The 21599-nt window shown below is 46.2% G+C and overlaps 1 protein-coding gene across 3 annotated transcripts in view; it reads left to right on the top strand.

The window, feature by feature from the left end:
• The first annotated feature begins 3944 nt into the window (after positions 1-3944).
• The window catches only part of CHRM3 (cholinergic receptor muscarinic 3), a 454607-nt gene continuing 436952 nt past the window's right edge, over positions 3945-21599 (top strand). For 2 of the 3 annotated variants that reach the window (XM_053912951.1, XM_053912950.1), the window contains exon 1: positions 3947-4557. The gene's annotated coding sequence lies outside the window, so the exon portion shown is untranslated. Of the gene's footprint in view, positions 4558-21599 lie in introns of all 3 variants that reach the window. The other variant, XR_008425323.1, reaches the window with a different exon arrangement.

Genomic DNA, 21599 nt, shown 5'->3' with positions numbered 1-21599 from the left:
TAGTAGGTGTTAGATGGGTGATGGATCATCTTAATGCCCCAAAGGCCTAGTTTTTGTTTCATCGGGGCAAATCTATTTTGGTTTTATTCTTTCTCCTAGGGCCTTCTTTGCACCTCTAGAAAGCACCCTCAGGGGGTCTCCCCCAAATGTCCAAGGTGTTTTCCAAGGTCTTCCCACTCTGTTTGGGCCCATACTTCAGTATTTTCCCATAACTGTGTGATTTCGACCCGAATTTCCAACTCTAGCCATCATGCCATATCAGGTCTCCAGAATCGTGACCCTGGCCCATGCTGCCTAGGAATGAGCCACGGAACTCAGGGGGCTTCCACGCAGCTTTCTGGGGTTTTCTCTCTGTGTCCTCCTCTCTGCCACTGTGTCCCCTAGCTCCCTTCTAATTTTGTCCCCCTTACAGGGTGTGTCCTCTGCCTGGAGACTCTGTAGATCCCTGCTTTGTCTCATCCAGGTACTTCTGCTAGGAAAAAAAAGGTCAATAAGAAAAAAAAAATTCCATGGGAATGGACTCCTTATGGATGTGCCCTGTGTTGGTGGTTGTTTGTAACTAAAAGTGTTTCCCATAGTTTGTCCAGGTTCTGTACTTATCTTATGATTGAGAGGTAAGTGTGCCAGTAGCTATCTTGTCCATAACCAAGTCTCACTTAATAATCGAAAAATTGAATAAATCCCATGCTCATCCTTTAAAACCCCCCTAAAATACAGGATTCCAAAAAGAATTTCAGCTCTAGTTTACCTCCTTTGTTTCGGATAAACATCCTCAGTGAAGTATTCTTTGGGTTTTACCTTTTGCTCCTAATTGGCTGGACAATAGGGCACCGGGCTTAGAATCGAACATCTTACTTTGATCCAGCATGAATCAGTCCACTTACCAACACACTAGTGGCAATGTGGTCAGCACTGCCAGTTTTTAATTTCTTCATAATTAGCCCATGATTTACATCTGTCTTGCCCATACAGATAATGGGCAGATTAGCTGGAATCAGGAAATACCTTGCATATGAATTTAATGACTACTTCTCTTTAGAAATAAAATTGTCCTGGTAAAATACACGAAATATAATATTATGGTCTGTCCGAAAAAAGTCCAACGCTTGTTAATACAATGAGGACAGTTTGCATGCCATGGAGGTAACCTGGCAGGCAAGGAGAGGGGACTGGAATGCACATGCGTGAACAATGACGACTTCACTGTACTGGTCAGTGGGGAGGTAGATGCTGTTGAGTGAGCATGTGGACTATGTGGCCATCGCATTCAAAATGACTGAGCAAGTAAAGAAATCTGGATCAAATCTGGATCAAATTTCGCATTAAGCTTGAACATTCCTCCACAGGAACTATTCAAATGATTCAGAAGGCCACAGCTATGGGCAACTGGTGATGGGCAGCTTCATCACCACAATGTGCCTACTCATGCATCATGTCTCCTGAAGAGATTTTGGCAAAACATCAAATCACCCAGGTGACTCAGCCCCACTAAAGCTCAGATTTGGCGCTCTGTGACTTCTGGCTTTTCCCAAAACTAAAGTCACCTTAGACAGGGGAGAGATTTCAGACTGTTGATGAGATTCAGGACAATATGACAGAGCAGTCGATGGCGACTGGGAGAACTGCGTGAGGTGCCAAGGTGCCTGCTTTGAAGGGGCCTGAGGCATCATTGTCCTATGTACACTGTTTCTTGTATCTTCTTCAATAAATGTCTCTTTTTCATATTACATAACTGGATACTTTCTGGATACTTATATATTAGGTTGTTTCCTTTTCTGACAACTGGCAAATGATTTATTTCATGATCTTCTGTAGAATATTGCTAGAGATTGATCTCAAACTTAATCACTATATAGATACTATTTCTCTGGCTCCTTGTCTGAAATTTCTGAGTTTACCAAACAGTATTATCAAAGGTACTTCTGTTCTCATATACAAGTAGTAATTCTACATTTTCATTTAAAGTCATGATCCTCTTGTAGCTACGTAGTGGTCAATTTACTTAATGCTTTAATTTTCTGTCTTTCTCCTTTATTACATATGGATAAAATACTTGTTGGAATGTTTGTCTTGAAATTAAGAAAATGCATGAAGGCAGCTATTGCATTCCATCGGAACAGTTACCAAACAAGATTGCTGCTGTATTAATATCATTATTTTCATTCAGGGACTCTATAGGCCAGTCACCTGAGCATGGTTATTTAAGTAGCCACAGGTTTTCTCATTCATTTTTTCTCCCCAGTATGACCTTAATTCTCTCTAAGCAATTCTGTCTAGTCTCTTCTCTCCTAAAGATTGTTCTACCTAGAACACAGTATAGACTCAGAAACTATATATTTCTTTCTTCTCTTAATGTTACTTATCTTCTCAATGAAGAATTATTTTTTCCTCTTTATTTTCTATCTCCAGATAGAATGGACAGAACCCTGCTCTTTTAATATTGTCAAGATATTCATTTTATATTGTACCTTTTCTAATGTATTGATTGACTTTTTAGAGAGAAGGGGAAGGAGGAAAGAAGGGAGTAGGCGGGGGGGGGGGGGAGAGAGAGAGAGAGATTGAGATTGCTTTATTGTTCATCTTATTGATGTATTCATTGGTTGATTCTTGTATGTGCCCTGACCAGGCATAGAACCCACAGTCTTGGCATATTGGGATGTTGCTGGAACGGACTGAGCTACCCTGCCAGGGCTCTCTATTTAGTCTTTTAAAAACCTTCAGTTCCATCCATGCCATTGCAAAGGGTATAAATGCTGGAGAGCATTATGCTAAGTGAAATAAGCCAGGCGGTGAGGGACAAATACCATATGATCTCACCTTTAACTGGAACAAAATCAACAAAAGAAAAAAGCAAACAAAATATAACCAGAGACATTGAAATTAAGAACAATGTAACAATAGCCGGAGGGGAGTGGGGAGGGGATAGTGGGAAGAGGGGTGTATAGGAGCTACTATAAAGGACACAAGGACAAAATCAAGGGGGGGGGGAGGCGGGACTGGCTGGGGTGGGGTGGAGGGATGGGGAGAAAATGCAGACAATTGTAATTGAATAAAAATTAAAAAAGTTAAAAAAAACCTTCAGAGGCTGTGGGGCAGCCTCCTTGGCAACTCTGCAACTTTGACATCGTTCACTTTTTCCTTAAATAGTTAGCTGAAAGCAGTAAAGAAATTTATTTTTTCCCCTCCTTGTTTCCCTTTCCTCCCTTGCTCCTTCCTCTTAAGTTATATGTGAAATATAAAAGCCTGGCTAGCAAGATCCTTACTTTTATTTTCTGATCCAGAAACTGTGAGTGTGTGGTGTGCACGCGTGCACGCCTGTACTTTCCCTGAAAGCCTGTCTCACTTACTTCCGAGGTGTAAACTTCCAGAAGAGCAATCGCCAAGACTTGACTACATTGTTCTGCAGGAAGACTCGCCATATGTCAAGAAATAGAGAGCATCGGGCTGCTCTCTAGGGAAAGTTTTCCATCCGAGCTATACGTTTTAGCTGAGCTGGAGTACTTTCCTCTAAGTTGTGACCAAGAATGGACTCCCTTCCAACCCGTATAAGCAGTACAAGCAAATCAATTTAGAAGAAACCCACAACAAGACTCACTGACCAAGCAATCTATTCCTGAAGCACCAGGGGCACAAATGGGCACGCGGGTGGCCGGGCTGTGCTGTGGCATCTCCTGCCTTCAACAAGCCCACCAAGTCCGCTCAGCCGGTCCCCTAGCCCCCAGGCGCACCACAGCCGAGGACCGGCCGCGGAGCCGGGCGCCACGCCAGCCGGCACCTGGGCACCTGGGCATGCGCAGAGCGGACCTGGGTCCCCCGCCGGCGGCCGGAGCCTCAAAGCGCTCGAGGCTGGAGGACAAGGAGGGGGAGGAGGAGGAGGAGGAGGAGGAGGGGGATGAGAAGGGGGTGGGGGAGGAGGAGGAGCGCAGAGCCGGAGGAGGCGCGGCTAGCAGCCGCCGCCGCTGCCACCACCGCCACCACCAGGCAGAGGAAGAGTTCGCGAGAGGGAGAGACCCGTCTCCCACTCGGAGCGCCTTGGGTCTGCTTCTGGAAAAAGGCGATAAAGGAGGAGCGGCGAAGAAGAAGGATAAAGAAGTGAGGGGGAGACCGTAACAGAGGACGTGGACCGACAGTGCGGGAGCGGCGGGGAGCCGGAGGCTCGACTGGAGGGAGGCCCTGGGCGGCAGGTGCCGCGGGCGCATCGCCCTCGCGCCCGGAACGCACGTCGCGGAGCCGGAGCGCACACTGCGGCTTGTCGGTGCCGCCCAGGAGCCCCGCGCTCCTCCCTAGTTCTTAGCGCGGAGGCTCTGGGAGGACAGCTGATGGACCGGAGGGCGGCTCCGGGCGCGGGCGCGGGCGCGCGTCCCTAGGACGCTCGTTCCCCGAACGCCGGGTAGGAGGCGGCGAGGAACCGCGGGCTCGGCGCCCCGGCGCGTGTGAAGCCGGACGGCGGCGCGGGACGGCACCCACTGCGCAGAGGCTGGGGCAGGACTCTCCGCACCGGCCGCTCTGTCTCCTGCCCTAAGGCGCTGACGAAGAAGGAAAAAGTTTTCAGCTTGGGTAAGAAATGGCTTTGCTTTGGGGGTTGAAAGCGGGTTCTGGAGAGAGACGTGGGAGCCGGTCTGTCAATTTAGGGTGAGGGGCGGCTGGGGGCTTGAAGCTGGAGAGAGCGCCGTCTGGTGCGGAGCTGAGCCCTGGGACTGAGGGTAGGGGTCCCCGGGTGACACCGACTGCCAGGGAAGGCTCGGGAATGGTGGCCTGTCCGGGAGTCAGCGACGGCCCCTGCGCCCCGGCGCTGGGATGTCTTCTCCGTGCGGTCTCCGAGGCACGAAGTGTGAGGACGCGAGTAGCCGTGGGCTCGGTGTGTGCGGCGCGCGCGTGTGCCGTCCTGACGCTTTTGAGAAGCCAAAGCAGACACCCACCGACCTTGCAGTGGGCGGCGGTTCCGAGTGCCTTTCGGGCTGAAGACGCGAACCTAGCGTTTGCTGTGGCACCTGGTGAAGGTGCGTGATCCAGGTGCGCGTCGTCACTGCCGGGGGAGTCCACGCTGGCCGAGCGGCGGCGGGGGGACCGCACAGGGTCTGCTCTCTGTAACCCTGCACCGCACAGATGCCTCCCGGCTGCGTGGGTGTCTGCGTGTTTTCAGACGGTGGGGTAGGGGGCAGGTGAGCCATAGCGGGGCCCCTCGCCTGCCTTGCGCTGCTGAATAGCGATCCTTCTGGCTGCACGCAGCTGGGAAGGGACAGAGAGCCAGGGGACTAGGACTCACTTCCATACGGACGGATTTCAGGAATTCAAACGTTCACTTGTCTGCAAGTGCATTTGAACCTGTCCGCCGTCCGCATTTGCAATGCGAAAGGACGGCTCTCGTTAGGACACACGCGTGTTTATATAGGAACGATTTCGTTAGTGAGGGCACTGGGCATTGCACGGAATGCTGCGCACAGACCTTTCATTTCTCCCCGGTCCCCCGAGTGCCAACAAAGCACGCAGCCCAGTCCCCCATTTTGGGTCTTTCACGGTTACTATTTGAAAAAATAACCTTCCATGAAAGGTGTATTTGTTGAATACGTAGTCCCAAATAATTTTATATTGTGAGGCGTTGTATTGCATGGACATTCGTCACTCTTCCCTGTGTTTAAAACAATGCCCTGCGTTTACTTAAGAGACCCCGCGTGAGACTCTACACTTCTGAAAGGCTAGAGCCAAGCCTGGAACAAATGCGTGCGTACAGGCAGGATGTGCCGGGAGCGTATTAATTAAAAACGGAGGGCTTTCCGCTCCCAGACACGGCTTGGGTGCACCCTCTGGTTAGAGGAGCTGGTACTGCCCCGTGTCCGTAGACCGAGCCTGCCTCTCCTGAGTGCCTCCTCATGTCCCGGAATGTGGTTGAGACCGCACCCTCCCTTCCCTCAGTAACCTGTCTGTAGCCTCGTTTAAATCGTCTGTCTCGATTAGCTTCATATATAATTAGCTATTGTTGAGCTAGAGAGCACATTATTTTTGAAATGAACCCATATGGGAATATATAACCTTAGCTTAAATCATTGCTTTAAAATTAATTACACTGAAAGTCTGCTTTAGACGGTTTCTGTAAGCTGGGAGCGACCTAAGATTAACTTTAATATGAATATAGCAGCGTTGAAGTACTGTTTTAAAAACAAATATTTATTCAAATGGACTTGATGTTTGAAAAGAAAGTGAGATAAAAAGCATTTAAAAAAAATCTTTGACAATATATGTCTTTTGCATGAAAATTATTGTAAAAGAAAGTGTAATTTGGAAAAATGGCTAGCGTGCATGTGGAATTGGTCAAGATTTAGAGAAATATTGTGAGTGTTATAAGAGTGGTTCTTCATTAACCTACATTTAAACTTGTTTAGGAAACTTCCCTTTAAAGTTCAGAGAAATGTATGAATATACATTATTTTCTTCCTGTGAAAACAAGTAAAATATCATTCAAAAGTATTTTTTTTCCTGAAAAGCATTCGTCATACTTAAAAGTTCTTTACGGTACACGTCTCATTTTCTTTTCCTTAAGACAAGTGATTTATTTTCTTATAAAAATTGTTATTTTAAGGTACAATGTAAAAATATCAATCTCTCTCAATGATATTTTAGCTTTTAATTGCATGCAGCCTGTTACAAATGAGCCTGGAAAGTAGTTCAAGCACTAGGTATGTTGGGTTCACAGCAGCAAATTGAATGGACAGAAAATTAAAGATATGATTACAGTTAAGTTGCTTGTGTGTGGGAAAAGTATAAATTAATCATTTTTTAGATTTTTACTTAGAATGTCCTCTATCATTTCCTGAGCCAGCATGTTGCTGTTGCTGCATAAAGTTGTTAACATTGGCAGAACCAGCTGCTTCCTCCCGAGAGGCCTGGACGCTGTTGGCGACCCTGGGCAGAGACCGGTCTTGTTTGTGGTGAGGGCGGGGTCTCCTGAGAACAGCTGCGTGGGGGCGCTGCAGCTCGGGGATGGAGGAACGGTGAGTCTGGTGCGGATGGGACCTAGTCCCGATGCAGAGAGAGGCAACTAACTGCTCGTCACTTCCAGAATCTGATTCCATATCATAATATATTCTTGTTCGCATCTTGTGGTTGAAGTGTCAATGAGTAGCTGGACATGTTTTGTTTTGTGTAATACGTGTCTGAATTTAAAATATATTTTTTCCTACAGAAGAATATTAAAAGGGCATATATGGCTCCAATAAAAAAATAATCAAATGCCTCCACCAATGATCCTTTTAAAGAGTCAATCAGTGTAAGGAAATGTGCCTTATACTCAGTCCTTGAATGAGTGACGGCTGGGGAGTGGGCACTGCATGGATCTGTCACCCTCACTGGGGTCCAGTGGGACCCCTGTCTAGGTATTAGTCTTAACAGAATTCTGAAATAGAATTTCAACTTCAGCTGAAAGTATTCATTTTAGGGGGACATGAGAAGAGATTATCTAATTAATTTGAGAGGAAGCAAAGCCAGTCATATGGGAAATTAGTTTCTTGTCTCTGACAGACTCTATCTTCTCCATTGAGGTCATGACCCTTATTCACATCCATTCAGAGTAGCTCTTGGCATCCTGACTCAGCAGGTGCACCTCTGCCCCCACCTGCTGGTCCCCACAGAAACGCCTTGCGGGTGCAAATGGTGCCCCTTCCAGCTGTAACCCGGCCTCTGCAGGGTTCTGCTGGGCTTCTCCGTTCCCCCAAAGTTGCATATCCTGGGCAGTACTGACATGCCTGAGCATCAGCTTCAAACAAATGAAGACAGTTTTCAGTTTTCTTGCATTGAAGTGCAGTGGGCCTTATTTGAAACTGCCCCTGTCTGTCTTTCCCAGTGTCCAGAGGAGGCTGGAGTGGGTGCCCTGTGCACATTGCGGATGGTTTGGAGGTTTGAAAGCACAATGCCTGTGGAAGTGCTTTCTGAAGGGTTCCTGAAGCACTGTTGTGCGGTGAACGGTTTGGACTCATGTCCACCTTCTTGTTCCTTGACATGCTGAGAGCCCACATGCAGGCGTCCCTCTGGCTCAGGAGCTGGCTGCTGGGTGCTCCTTATGTCTAGATGTTTTGGTGGCTTGTCACGTCCCCAGAGTCTGGCAGACTGGCCATCAGCCCACAGAGTTGCTCTCCCACCTGTTGGAACTTCCTACCAACACCTTCCTGAGGGCCAAGTGCCCTGGCTGGCTAGGCTTTCTCAGCAGTCTCTGCTGCCACCACTTGCCACAGTGACACAGTCCCGGGGGCCACTGGCGATGGAGAGCTGGCAGAAGGAACATTGGAGCTACTGCCATCTCCTTCTCACCCATTGTGCCGGCTCATCCTAAGGCAGCTCAAACACGAGTACTTAGAGGAGAAACGATGGTGGAAGAAACAAGGAATACGAGTAGGTGGGCAGTAGCTGGCAGGTGCCTGTGGGCTCTGAGGTCTTGCCTTCCCAGCCCTGCTGTGCAGGAGATCACGGGCGGACTCTGATGCTTCCCCGAGCGGAGCACGCCGGGAGGGAGTCTGAGATGGTTTTCCTGTCCTTGCCCTGGTCAGCGCAGCAGTTCCCCTGCCCAGTAGCCCCAGTTCCTCCACCTCTTGTCACATTTGCCACTTCACAGCACTAGGCTTCTCTTGTGTTTTCAATTTGCATGTTTAGTACTGGACTAAGGTCTTGCCTGAGCTCTGACCTTGGCAGTTAACCTCATCCTTGCCAAGAACTCCTCTCCAGGAGCAAGTCTCCAGTTTTTCTCTTCTCAGTCGCAGGTGTGGTCCCCTGGCCTTGGCTCACAGCCACCCTCCTGACAGTGTATCTTCTCTGCGTGGAGACCTGGCTGCCAAGGTCCCCTAGACACATAAAATCTCCTTGTGTGTCAGTGTCCGCAGGATCAAATCTCAGCTCGCCACTCTCCTCCTGGCCTCTGTAATTTGAGTGGCTGAATATCAGCTGCAAAATTAATCCTTTGTTAGGTCATTTGTCCTAGCCTAGCCCTAGCTTATTTCCTGTCCCCAGCGCTCCCTTGAAATCCATCACAACAGCTGAGCCGGAACATATGCTACCTTCAGGCGCCCCTGCTGCAGGAAGTGGTGCTGGCATAGACATTCCGGATCAGGCAGGATCTCCTCCAGCTACTGCTGTTCAGATGATGTTCAGGGGAGGTTAAACCAAGTAAAATGTTACCTGCCTGTTTCAGAGAGGGTGGGGCTACCAGGTGTCTACTGTAACGCACCATGCATTTATAGCTGTCCTTCTACTGAAGCCTCTAATTTGCCGCTGGCAGCTACAGCCGTGGAGTTGGATTCACACAGTACCCTGACAGTAAGGTGTAGGAAAGGGGATCTGCGGACAGCCTTGGTCCATGGTTTCTGACATACCACTTGGTAGTGAATTGGAGACCTGGGCTGGCGAGCAGCCTCATTACTGCTTACCCCAAGCACCACTTCTTGTCCACAGCCATATGAAGTTTCATCCAGGCAGCTCTCACCCTCAGTGGATCCCAATCTAGTGGTTTTTTGCAAATTCCAAGGGGCCATAGAAATTTCCGGTATTACTGACTTCTATTCATCCATCCATCCGTTTCTATGTACATATCTATATCTATGTGCATTCATTTAAAACTATTATTGAACACAGGGGTTTTCTGTGATTTTCAATTTTTTTAGTTCAAAATACTCTAAAAGCACAACTCCTCTCATGGAGAGACCCCTGAAGTCATTTGCATTGGAAAGAAGACCCTGCTGTGTTCTTTGCCTGTGATCCCTCAGTGTGTGATAGCACACGCATGTGCATCATCTTGTGGGCAAGGGGACACGAAGCGACACTGGGATTGACCCCTGTTCCTTTATACGGGGTCCTCCATTCTTTCTTCATTAACCCCAAACCCTTTTCATCATACAAGAGCCAGACAACTGTTTCAGCTTTCCTTGAGTGTAGCTGTCACTCTACTCTCCCTGTAAATTATTTTAATCCCCTTAATTATAAGAAACTAAAAACTTATCTAAGCAACGACAAGCTACATGTTGTTCCTTCTCTGAATTCTGGTTGTGCTCTTTGTCTTTAATGTTGAATTTGGTAGTTAGGGCTATTCCAGACAGCATTTATGATTCTCCACAGACAAGTTAACTTCATGAGAGGACATGAGAAGGGCATTTCAATAAATATGTGCTTGAGTGTAGTGAGTCTGTCTACCTCTCTCTCCACTTTCCGCTTACACACATGGCACATCTCGGGTCACTTGCCCTGGGAGTGCTGTCTAATGTGCAGGCTGTGGACATCCTTTTTTGGATGAGAGTGAGTCCAGGGCTCTGCCTTTCAGGAGCGTATGATCGTGATGAGGTGAGAGCAACTCAAGGAATCTGAGAGTTGGAAGGTGCCGTTTGATGCTAAATGAATTCCTGGGGCTGAAAACACCCAAGCTCTGGAGATCACAGGCTGAAACACAGCAGCCACACTCCTGCGGAGCCTCCTGGGAGAGCCTGTCCTTGCCCCTGCATCTTCTTGTGGCTGCGTTCCTTGACTTGCGACTGCCTCCAGCCTCTGCCTCTGCCCTCACCCCATCTCCTCCTCCTGCCTGTGTGTCTCCTTTATGCGTCCTTCTTATAAGGACACACGTGATTGCATCTATGGCCCATCCAGAAAATCCAGGATAAGCTCCTCCTTTCCAGAGCCTTGACTATGTCCTTTCCCATATAAGGTAATAGTCACAGGTTTCAGGGATTCGGGTGTGCATGGCCCTTTGGGGAGGGGCCCCATTCAGCTGCTGCAGACTCTGCCAGTGAACAACGTCCTACTCTGCGATTGCCCGGCGGTATTCATCAGCCTGTGCAGGCTGTATGCTTTGCTAAATTAACACCCACAGGGGGTTCATTCCATTTCCAGGGAACAGTGAGAGGCAGCTCCTCCTTGTATTCGGCCAAAAATGTAATTCTTACTGTGCTTGTTTGCCTTCATAATCATTTTGAGATTTCTGATGAGAAAACTTCTGATCTTTCTTCCAGAAGAAACTCTTTAAAGTTCAACAATTTAAAGTTAATTCTATCTAGTCTTTAGTGCCCTTTCTAAATTTTCATGTTCATTCTATACCTTTTCATTTACACTCTGTGAGTAACACCTCCCCCGCCCCCAACTTCACACCCCCCGACTCCTACGTTGAGCTCTCTCTTGGCTTTCATCTTCACCAGGTTCACAGAGACCACTCTGCAAAAAAGCCACCTGTAACCTCTTCCTCAAAAAACAAGTGGTCCTGCCATCTCTTAGCAACACCTTCAACTTCCCTTAATTTTCAAAGCACCCAACTTCCCAGCTCCTGCCCACTGGTTTCTCCTCCTTCCAGCATCCGGCCCCATCTCCCGAGCAGTGGGAGGCTGAAGCTTCCTCGGTGGACTCCCATGTCTTTCTCGCCCCCTCTTCCTTCAGTAACTTTATTTTCTCCGTTTAATTTGTTTCATAATCCCCTTCAGTGTGGAGCACACCCTTTCATCAGCTCAGCTTCTGGAAGGAGTGTTTCCAGCACGGCCCCCATCTGCTCCTCGCTGTCCGGGGTTCCCCATCCCTGTGAATCACAGGACTGTCCCACAGCTTGCAATTCACAGGTGGTCTTGATTTATCCTCCTCTGTTGCCAACCACCTTCAGCCGGATACCAGACTGTAATGACTCAGCCAAGGGGAGCTCAGGCCTCTTGACTTCTTTTCTTTCCTGCTAACAGCACCTCAGTTCATTGCTTTTCTAACTTTCGTGTGTATTCACATCGCTCGGGAACCCCGTTAACATGCAGGGCTGGGGTGGGCCTGAGATATGTGTTTCTCACAGTGTGAGTCACAGCTTCACACCTTTTCTTAGCGTCTCTGAGCTGTGCAGGCGGTCTCCTGCTCTCTCCTAATCCATTCTCTACAGATGACTTTTATTGAAGACCGCCTCTGATCTCTTCTCCTAGCTTCAAAAAGCTTCTTCAACATCTCCTTCTGTTACCTACTGAATATGAGCTAAATGTCTTACATCAGCTTTCAGTTAGCACTTGACTTGTTCCAGGGCTTGGGCTTCGATTTTAAATTCAGGCGCCAGTCTCAAGGTCCTGTCCGGTTGCCCCGCAGAACTTGCCATTGCGTAAAGGCCATTTTCATGATGTTCACATGTTCTCACGCTCTTGGGATGCCTGTTCTTCCATGTCCCCGTGGGTCCAGAATTTAGCAGTTTGTCAAGGACTGCTTTAAACAACACTTCTCCCTGTGAATTCATCTTCAGTGATTTATCAGATACCTAATCTCATTCTTGTGTGTGTGTGTGTAAATATTTCAAATAGTGTTAAGTCCCTGAGGTAAGACGCCTTTGTTTCATTTGTCCGTGATTACCCCAAAGTATCTTGTACAGTCTTTCCCACAATGCTCAGCGCACACATGGATGTAGGAAAGGTGCAAATACAGTTTTTGCTGTTTTTCTCATTATAGAAGTAAATGGGTCACACAAAATTCAGACACTTCTGAAATACAGTATGTCAAAAACAAAAGCCCGTCATGACAAAGGCCCCGGTGGTGATGGTGGTTAACATTTAGAAGCATAAGCGTCTGATATTTTTCTGTAAACATCCTCACACTTACTTTATACAAAACTCAGATAAAAATACATTTTTGCAACCTGACTTTAAGTTAATCGATTTTCCTGTTTTAAAAACTGCAGTGTGTTCCAAAAGATTGACTGATTTCACTGCATAAAAATCAATCCATGTAAAGTGATCCAGCTGTATAGAAATGTGTTTGCTTTGAATTTCAGGTCAGTTGAGCATATCTTTCCTCAGCACTTCCTTTGCCCCGTGGACAGTGCTGGACACCCTGGATCTGAAGGAGGGACACACAGATAGGCCCCCAAGGGTGCAGCTCTTCTCCCACCTCCAGGCTCACATGGGCCACCGACTGGCGGAGACATACTGGGGCCTCCTCTTTGGTGCCAGATTATAATCATCATGTTTGGTGACATGTACACAGAAAGGTGAATTTTATATTGAAATTTAAGCTTCATATTCTTTATATCTGTAAGGACAGAAGACTCATTTTGAATTCTGAACATGGACATATTTATCTAACATGTGCATACTTTTTGTATGTATACATGTCGCGGGGCTTTATCTCTGAGCCCCGCGTCCACCATGGATGAAGAATAAGTCTACCAAGACATGATCTGCTTGGGGAGGAAAGATGGCCGATCTCTCAAAGGAGAAGGGCCCAGAGCCTTTTCCTCCATGGGCTTTTATTAGGTTCATTTGCACAGGAATACAGGTAAAGCTCATCAATCATTGTCAGCCAGTAAGGGTTAAACAATACATAACTTACAGAGAACTTTGAGGGCTTATTCTAAGTTACAGCCAACTACTTAGAGGGCCATAAAACTTTAGGCGCCAGACTCATCTCAGGTCTGGATCCTTATCTTTTAAGCTGAGGGTACAAATTAAGTAGTTTTCACAGGAATGTATGTGTTTTTCTTAGGCCTGATTCCCCAGGGAATCCGCCCCTCCCAGCACAGGACTGCACTGCCCTCTGTTATTGCTTCAGGCTTAAGTCAGGCAGGGGAAGTAAGGCAGCCAAGAGATTAGGGGACTTCCTGCAAACAGAATGAGGACTCAGGCTATTTCAAAGCCGAGGGGTGAGGGTCCATCACCCCCTTTTTCTGTAGTCCCCCAAGTCCTTCCCTGTGGGCTTTTCCTGGTGACCATGCCTGTTTTAGGTTGTTCCTCCCTTGACGACTCTTACCCGTCATTGGCTTACTGGTCAAGCTCAGTGCCAAGCAGGTGAAGTGGGCAGAGATGGCACCTCTGCCAGGGAGATAAGCTTTGTCTCCTTAATGGCTTATGGTCCCATTTCTGACTCAGCCTTAACCATGGGGGGTTACAGCTTCTGAAACCAGGCAGGGCAGTTCCCAACATATACATATACATATAAAAACTAATATATATATATATATATATATATATATATATATATATATTAGTTTTTTCATGAATGAATATAAGTTTGGAATGAGAAACATAAAACATCTTTAATGAAGATTTAACAAAATATTTTTGTATATATAACAAAACTACAATTTAGGGAGAAGAGCAATTTAGGGAGAAGGAATTTATATGAGCTATGTCTTAAAATGCCAATAAGTGAAGGCACGATATAAGTCATTTGTCAAAAAGAAAACTCCTGTACAAGTCAAAATCAATATTGCTCTGAGAATTTTGGACATATAAAGGATGAGTGTGTGCTACTGCTACCAGATTTGTCATTTTCTGAGGAAAATCAGCTTGTGGTAGAATTCCCAGGGACTGTTTCCGGGGCCATGGGAGTGCAGGTTTGGGGCATCCAGAGTTGTCAGCGAGACTGTTTATGTCTTATGAGAAAAAGCTTAGAAGTAAAATGCCAGACGACAAGGGGCTAAAACTTTGAGGCTGACTGTGACTTCTGCAGTCTGAGTTAGTGAGATTACAGAAAGACCATTTCTACATCTTCTGTCTTTTATTGGAGGAAACCGTGGTCCAGGATGTGAATGATCCAACCAAGGCCATGTGGTGAATGAGCTGGATCTTTGACACCATGTCTGGGTTTTTCTTCTTTCACATTAAATCTCCTCCCAGGAATCAAGTTGCTTCTTCTCTCCCTCTACTTTCTCTCTTGGGGATTTCAGCTGCACTTTGGGCTTCCCGTGAGTGCTAGATGTCCATTTCTGGTACTCAGACTATCTACTCAGCACCTCTAATGTACCATTTGGAACCCATCACCTCTCTCCTAAATTCACCATTCTTCCTATTAGCCTTGTATTACTCAGATTGAACCCTTTGACTGTGAACTTCCTGTAAACCACCACTGTTAGGTGAGGTCTCTAAATCCTAATGGGAAGAGCCTGTCTCACTCATTACCCCCTCCTGTTGCCACACTCCCTTCACACAGGGTCTTTCTGTCTCCCCTTCGCACAGCTCTGGTTACCTCTAGCTTGTCTTCCTGCTTCCCACCTCTGTGCTCTCCTCTAGTCTGTAAGGTGAAGTCATTTACAGTTTCATTCCACTCAAGTTCCAGTTCCCTCTTCCCCTTCTCCTGCTGCAGTGGCCACACGCCAGCTTGAGGAATCTCAGGCGTGCCTGTCTTCTGCCCCTGGGATTCTGCCGAGACCGTCCATGCTTCCTAACCAGGGCTTACCTCCCTTTGCCTGTTAGCATCCCACACCTATCAGGAAGGTCTGTCTTCTGAAGAAAATTCATCTTTTCAATCCTGTGCTCCTTTAGTGTGTTATTCTTGTGCCTGTTGTAATGTTGGTCATACGTGTTTACACTGCAATAAATTATGTAAATGACAGTTTTCCTTTGGATTTTGAGCTTCTTAGCAGGAGCCGCCACTTCTCTACAGAGAGGACTTGACATGTTGTAAATTTGAATGAGAACTTCGCTAACCCAAGTGATACTTTGGGTCCCTGTGAAGGCAGAGATTTTATGTTATGTTTTATTCACTGAAATATCCAAAGGCCTACCTAACACAGTGTTTGGTCCATAATTCAAGGGGTGTCCAGAAGGTATCCAGCCACGTGCTATGAAAAATAAAGACCTTTATTGAAGAAGATACAAGAAACATTGTCCATAGGACAATGATGCCTCAGTCCCCTTCAAAGCAGGCACCTGGGGACCTCACACAGTTTTCCCAATCGCCATCAGCTTCCCTGTCACATTGTCCTGAATCTCATCGATGGTCTGATCTCTTCCTTTTCAAAGATGATTTTAGTTTTGGGAGAAGTCAGAAGTCACAGGGCACCACATCTGGGCTGTAGAGGAGCTGAGTTACCTGGGTAATTTGATTTTTTGCCAAAAACTTCTGCAGGTGACATGATGTATGAGTGGGCACATTGTCATCATGAAGCTGCCAATCACCAGTTGTCCGAAGCCACAGCCTTCCGAATGATCTGAATAGTGTTAGCAGAAGAATGTTCAAGCCAAATGTAAAATTTGATGCAGATTCATTGCTCTACCTGCTCAGGCATTTTGAATGTGATGGCCACACAGCACACATGCTCACTCAGTAGAGTCTCTGCCCCCCTGACTAGTGCAGTGAAGTTGTCTTTGTTCACACGTGTGCATTCCAGTCCCCTCTCCTTGGCTGCCAGGTTCCATCAGTGCTGTATAAATGGTTCTCATTATATTAACAATGGCTGGACTTTTTCCAGACAGGCCTCATACACTCCAATTTGTTGAATATGTTTCTTCTTAACTTTTCCTTTTGAGGGGGAAATAAATCTGAGCTTCAGCAGCGTTCAGGGTATCTCGGTACTTTGTCTATTAGCATGCAGGACGCGTTCTTGATGTGTCCTGCACAGGACACGGTGGCATTATTTCAGGTCAGACGCTGACTCTTACTTGCCTGCAGGGTTTTCTGTAGACATCTGGTTGCATCCTGAGAGGTGTGGTCCTTCCCCACAACACCTTCGGTTTATCTCAGCTCTCAACGTCTGGCTCGAGCAGCCAGATGGAGTGGTTGGTGTTCATGAAGTAATTAGTCGTGAAGTAGTCGCTATTGGTCAATGATCGTCATCACTGGATGATGGTCATCAGCAGTTCTGACCACTCCCTGTAACCACTGGAAAGACGTTCATCACGAGGATTTACGGTGATGTTTCCAAACCGGGATATGTTTACTGATTGTTAGAGATAGAGAGGAAAAAAGGGGCAGGTGAGAGAGGAAAAGAAATATCTATGTGAGAGACAAACTTCAACTGGTTGCCTCCTATATGCACCCCTACTGATCAAACCTGAAACCTAGGTATGTGCCCTGACTGGGGATCGAACCCTCAGCCTTTTGGTGTACCGGACAATGCTCCAACCAATTGAGCCATTCAGCCAGGGTTCTGTCGATCTGCATTTTAAATAAATGCCTGAAATAATACTTCTGCTTCATTCATTTTAAGACCCCCTAATTGAAGATTAACAGAGAGGATGAGAGAGGTGTTGAGAGAGAAGGAGACTGAGAGAGAGACTGACTGAGAGGTTGTGAGAGAAACGTTTCTGTTTGTCTCGAATAGGTCAATAGCCTGGATTGGCAAGGGGTGCATTGTCTTGGGCTGTTCTCTCTGGTAAGATGCGTCATCCTCAATTTCCAATACGGTTAGGCTGTGATGCATTCTTTTCACTGGAGTTTAAACACAGCAAACAAGGACTATCAGGTGTAGAATTAAGATGAAACTGTCTCTATCAAATGTACCCCATGTACCAAAGTATGGAATTGTGTGTTATTAATACGGGTAACAACACTCACAAGGTGGTATAAAAAGTAAATTTTTATTTCAGATATAGCCCACCCAGAGCATTTGGAGAGGTCTTGAGTCATGAGCAGACCATGTGTGTGATGCCGTATGTAAGGGTCACCTGTCTGGGCAAACAGCACGTGTATTACTGATATGAACACCAGAAGGTCACGACAGCAAAGACAAACTAGTCTCGCTCTGTGCATGTGCACCCTAGTTAATTATTATGAATATTCTTAAAAATGGACATGGATTAATTTTCTCATTGGTTACAGGGCATCCTGTATAGAACTTGTAGAAATGAGAAAATTAAAAAATATATATACACAGTGCAACTAATAGTTTTCACAAGTTTAATGAAAAGTATTATATAAATTTTAAGGGAATTAAGCAAAATCATCAATCACTCAGTTCCTTCAAATTCTAGAAATTCCTGTGATCGGTGACCTCTCCAGGTCTGCTACTGGCCATTCACTCATTCATGACAGTGATTAAGTTCTTGAATTGTCTCGGGCACTGCTCAGGTGCTAGAGATCAAGGGATGAAGGAGCAGGGCAAGAGTCTGCCCCTACGGAACACCTATCTTTGTGAAAATCCACAGGACCTGGCCTAGTGTCCCTAAGGGGCTGACCTCCCTGTTGGTGTGAGATCAGAGGACACGGGGCTGTTGGGAGAGTGTGGCGTGACCTTCCTTAGGCTGTACTCCCTTCACCCCTACCTCTTAAGTTTGAGGCTTAGATTAAATTTTTCTCAAAAAAAAATAGTGACTGTTTCCTAGAAAAATTAGACTGCTGATACTGATTCTTGACACTAGATGGCAGACATCTGCATTTGTGCATCCAATGAGTGAGCCAAATTTCAAAAAACTTAAAATGAGGTTCAAAATGAGCCCTTGCTGTGAAAAAATGTTGCCACTTTCCCGTGAGTGAGCTCAGGGACTGGTTTTATGTCTGTGGCTTTCAGGCTTCACCCTGGCATTTAATCTGTTTCCTGCTCAAGCACAGGATGGTCCATTTTTGAAACCCTTTTTGGAAGTCACATACATTAGTAAAGTTATGGTATAACAGCGTTTCTCTAGTGGGCTTTAACCAGTGTTCTGTGTATACAAAAAGTTCAAGTAAGCTTTGGAAGTGCAGACACAGGTGGACACACTTGGAGCTGCTTTCCCAGACACGTGAGAAACAAGTGTTTCCTTTTCTTGCGGTGACAGAAGGAACAAAGACACTAACTCGAAAGCCTCCACCTGCCGGCATCACTTGATCCGCCGTGGATTACAGGAGTTCAAAGAAAAGGAAATATGAGCAGATGTTGCCCCGGGCAGGTGACACGTATAAACCAAGATCAGCATCACCGTTCCACCGGTGCCTGCCCACGTCCTACTAATAGAGAGCCTGCCCATCTACCCCTCTCCCAGCAAAGAAATAACGCACCACAGCGTGATGCTCAGCATAACTTCACAGGACTAAGGGTGCTGCGTTCAAGTCCACACCAGGCTCAGCTATAGCGTCGTGCCCACTGGCTCTTTAACTCTCTGAAAAGCCCATAACGACTATATATGCTGCCTTTGACTTCCTCAGGAACTTGGACAATATTGAATTATAAAACTTTGTGGCAAAGTCTTCACCCTCAATTCATGTTTATAACCTATGAATACGTTACCTTGTAAATAGGGTTATCTGAGCCCACTTGTTTTGGGGACTCAAACGGTAGAGACGTCAAATCTTTTGGTGGCAGCACAAGACCTGCTTAGTTCAAGGGATCTTACTTGAGAAAGACTTGAAAGGATCAGCAAGATTTAAATAGACCGAGATGCCGGGTAGACTATTTTGGCAGAACTTCCCTCACAAGTGAACACTCCTTGCTGTTTTTTGTCTGTACCACAAACACTGCCTCGGCGCCCTTGCATTTCCTTTTCTGTTCGGAACACTCTTCATCCAGAAATCCATACTCTTGCTTCTTTAGGTCTTTCCTTAAATGTCCCCCGATCGGACCAGCATTTTGTGATCACCTCGTCTGGGATAGCAGGCTCCCCGCTGCCAGCATTCACCATCTCCTTAATCTGCTCTGTCCTCATAGTATTTTTCACCCCTGGCATAATGTGTTATTCGTTGTCTGTTTCCCCTACGACAATATGAGCTGGCTGAGACTAAGCTTCATCTTTCTATGTAATGGCCCGATCTCCAGTTGCTGGAACGCCGCCTGGCCCAACGTAGGCCCCCAAGAACACTAACTGAAGAAATGAACACTCCGTGTCACTTTTATTTTTGTTGTTTCAGGAAGGAAGACTGACACATCCATCCCCTGTCGTCTTTTCACCCAGGCCTTTGCTTTTTGTACGTGTCCACGTTGGAATCACTGGTAGTGACTCACAGGATGATACCCGTGAAGAACAGCGAAATAAACTGGCATGGTCCGTCAGATCGACGAGCATGCCTGTGTTTCCAATACTGCTATTTTACCCTACTTTTCTTTTAGACGTAGATAAGGGTTACCAATTGTTACCTTCAATTTTTGAAAATCTATTTTTGTAAATGCTCACTTACTTAATTATGAACACACGCATTAAAGCGGAAGTCAACAAAATTTTCAGGCCATAAAATGGCGGAGGAACACAGAGTAGGGCTTTTTGGAATTTGGAATTCTGTGGCATACATTAGGAAATCAACAGTTGAGTACCTACTATGTGCGACTCTGCAGCATGTGATGGGCAAGAGCTGAGTACCTATTATGTGCCACTGTGCAGCAGGTGATAGGTAACCAGGAGTATACTGACCTGGGACGCTCTGGGTATCCTGCAAAGTCTTTAATTTCCTATGGCACTTGGCTAATGTAATTTCTGGCGGTTCAGTTATTCTGGGGCTCTTTAAATATTATATTCTATTAGGAGTTTTACAACAAAAGAGATTCTTTGAAATATGATAAACATACACTAAGATAATGTATTTTCTCTTTCATCCATCAAATAGTTATGAGCAGCCGCTAAGCCAGGGTGGTGCCGCACACTGGGGAGAGTGTGATGAGGGAAGGAAACAGCACCTCAGCCTCAGGGAGCTCGAGGCTTCAGTGGATCAACTAAGTGTTCTTGCTGTTAACATATTATAATGTAACACATACTGTGGAGGGGAGGGTGCTGACATAGAACACGGTGAGCACCCCTGAGACTGGAAGCATTGGCCTGATAGTGGGTGGGTAGAAGGTACTCACTGCCCTCACTCTTCCTGTAGAACCCGGGGGCCACATGCCCGAGTGTAGGAACTTTTTCGATGGCACAAGACCTGAGTGGGGACTGAGTTTTTCTCATCTCAGATCTCGAAACCGTATGTGTATGTGAAAATCTTTGTGGGTCTGGGCTCTGAGTCAAAGGGGAAAACAATGCTTGCACTGGTATGGCTTCAGATACATGTTGTAGAAAGGTAGGAAGCCATTTTCCTGGGATCACATGGAAGTTAGTGGGCAAATAGAATTTGGGGCCGCCATGAGCTTGGTTAATTCATTTCTGAAAGATAATGAGATGCTAGGGGTCACTATCAAGGATTTCACTGAATAGAGAATATCTTCTTAAAACAAAATCAGCAATCAAGATACTAGAACAACTTCTAACATTTAGAAAAACATTTTGGTATACAATATTCAATAGTTGACATTAACCTTAGAAATGCTTTCTCCAAGAAAAAAATGCCTTTATGCTCCCAGAAGTGTAAGAGCGTTCTCAATTTTCACCAGTTTACATTCCAAAGCTCCCTAACCATTACTTTTCCTTTTATGTTTTCCTTCAATCCAGTGTTTCTCAACTGGGCTTTCCCCATGAACTCCTCCTAAGGAGCCTTTTAGACTTTTTCTGTCCTAAACTCCTCTTGACCTCATGAAAATTTAACACCGTATGTTTACAGTATATCTGTTTATGCATTGTGGTTACTTAAGGAGTCAGAAACCATTGCAATACCTAAGACTTTTCTGCTCCCTAAAACCCATTCTTATTCCCACAACAAAATCCCCACTTTAACCCCCAGGGCAGTATGAAGGCAAAGCGAGCCCCTGGCTGGCCACTCATCACAGCACCTGTGCCCAGCTTCATTTCTCTCCCTGAAGTCCTGTGCCTTCCATGGGAGTCCTCAGGGTCTCCGCCTGCAGTTTCCCCCCTGCCCCTCTGCTCCAGTCCTCTGACCCCTCGAGAAGTAGTTCCATTAAAGTGTCTGCAGTATTGCCCCTTCATACTTGGTTTCGGGGGAGTAAAAAGATCAATATATGTTCTGATGCAAAATAAGAATGTCCAAGCATTCCTCCTGTTTCTTACTGCTTTTTCAGCTCCCCTATGTCAACATCCTTAAACTTACTTTGCCCTGACTGGGAAATCTGCCTG

This window comes from Desmodus rotundus, chromosome 10, assembly GCF_022682495.2.
Source record: "Desmodus rotundus isolate HL8 chromosome 10, HLdesRot8A.1, whole genome shotgun sequence".
NCBI classification, from domain to species: Eukaryota; Metazoa; Chordata; class Mammalia; order Chiroptera; family Phyllostomidae; genus Desmodus; species Desmodus rotundus.
This window is presented reverse-complemented; position numbering and strand designations above follow the sequence as displayed.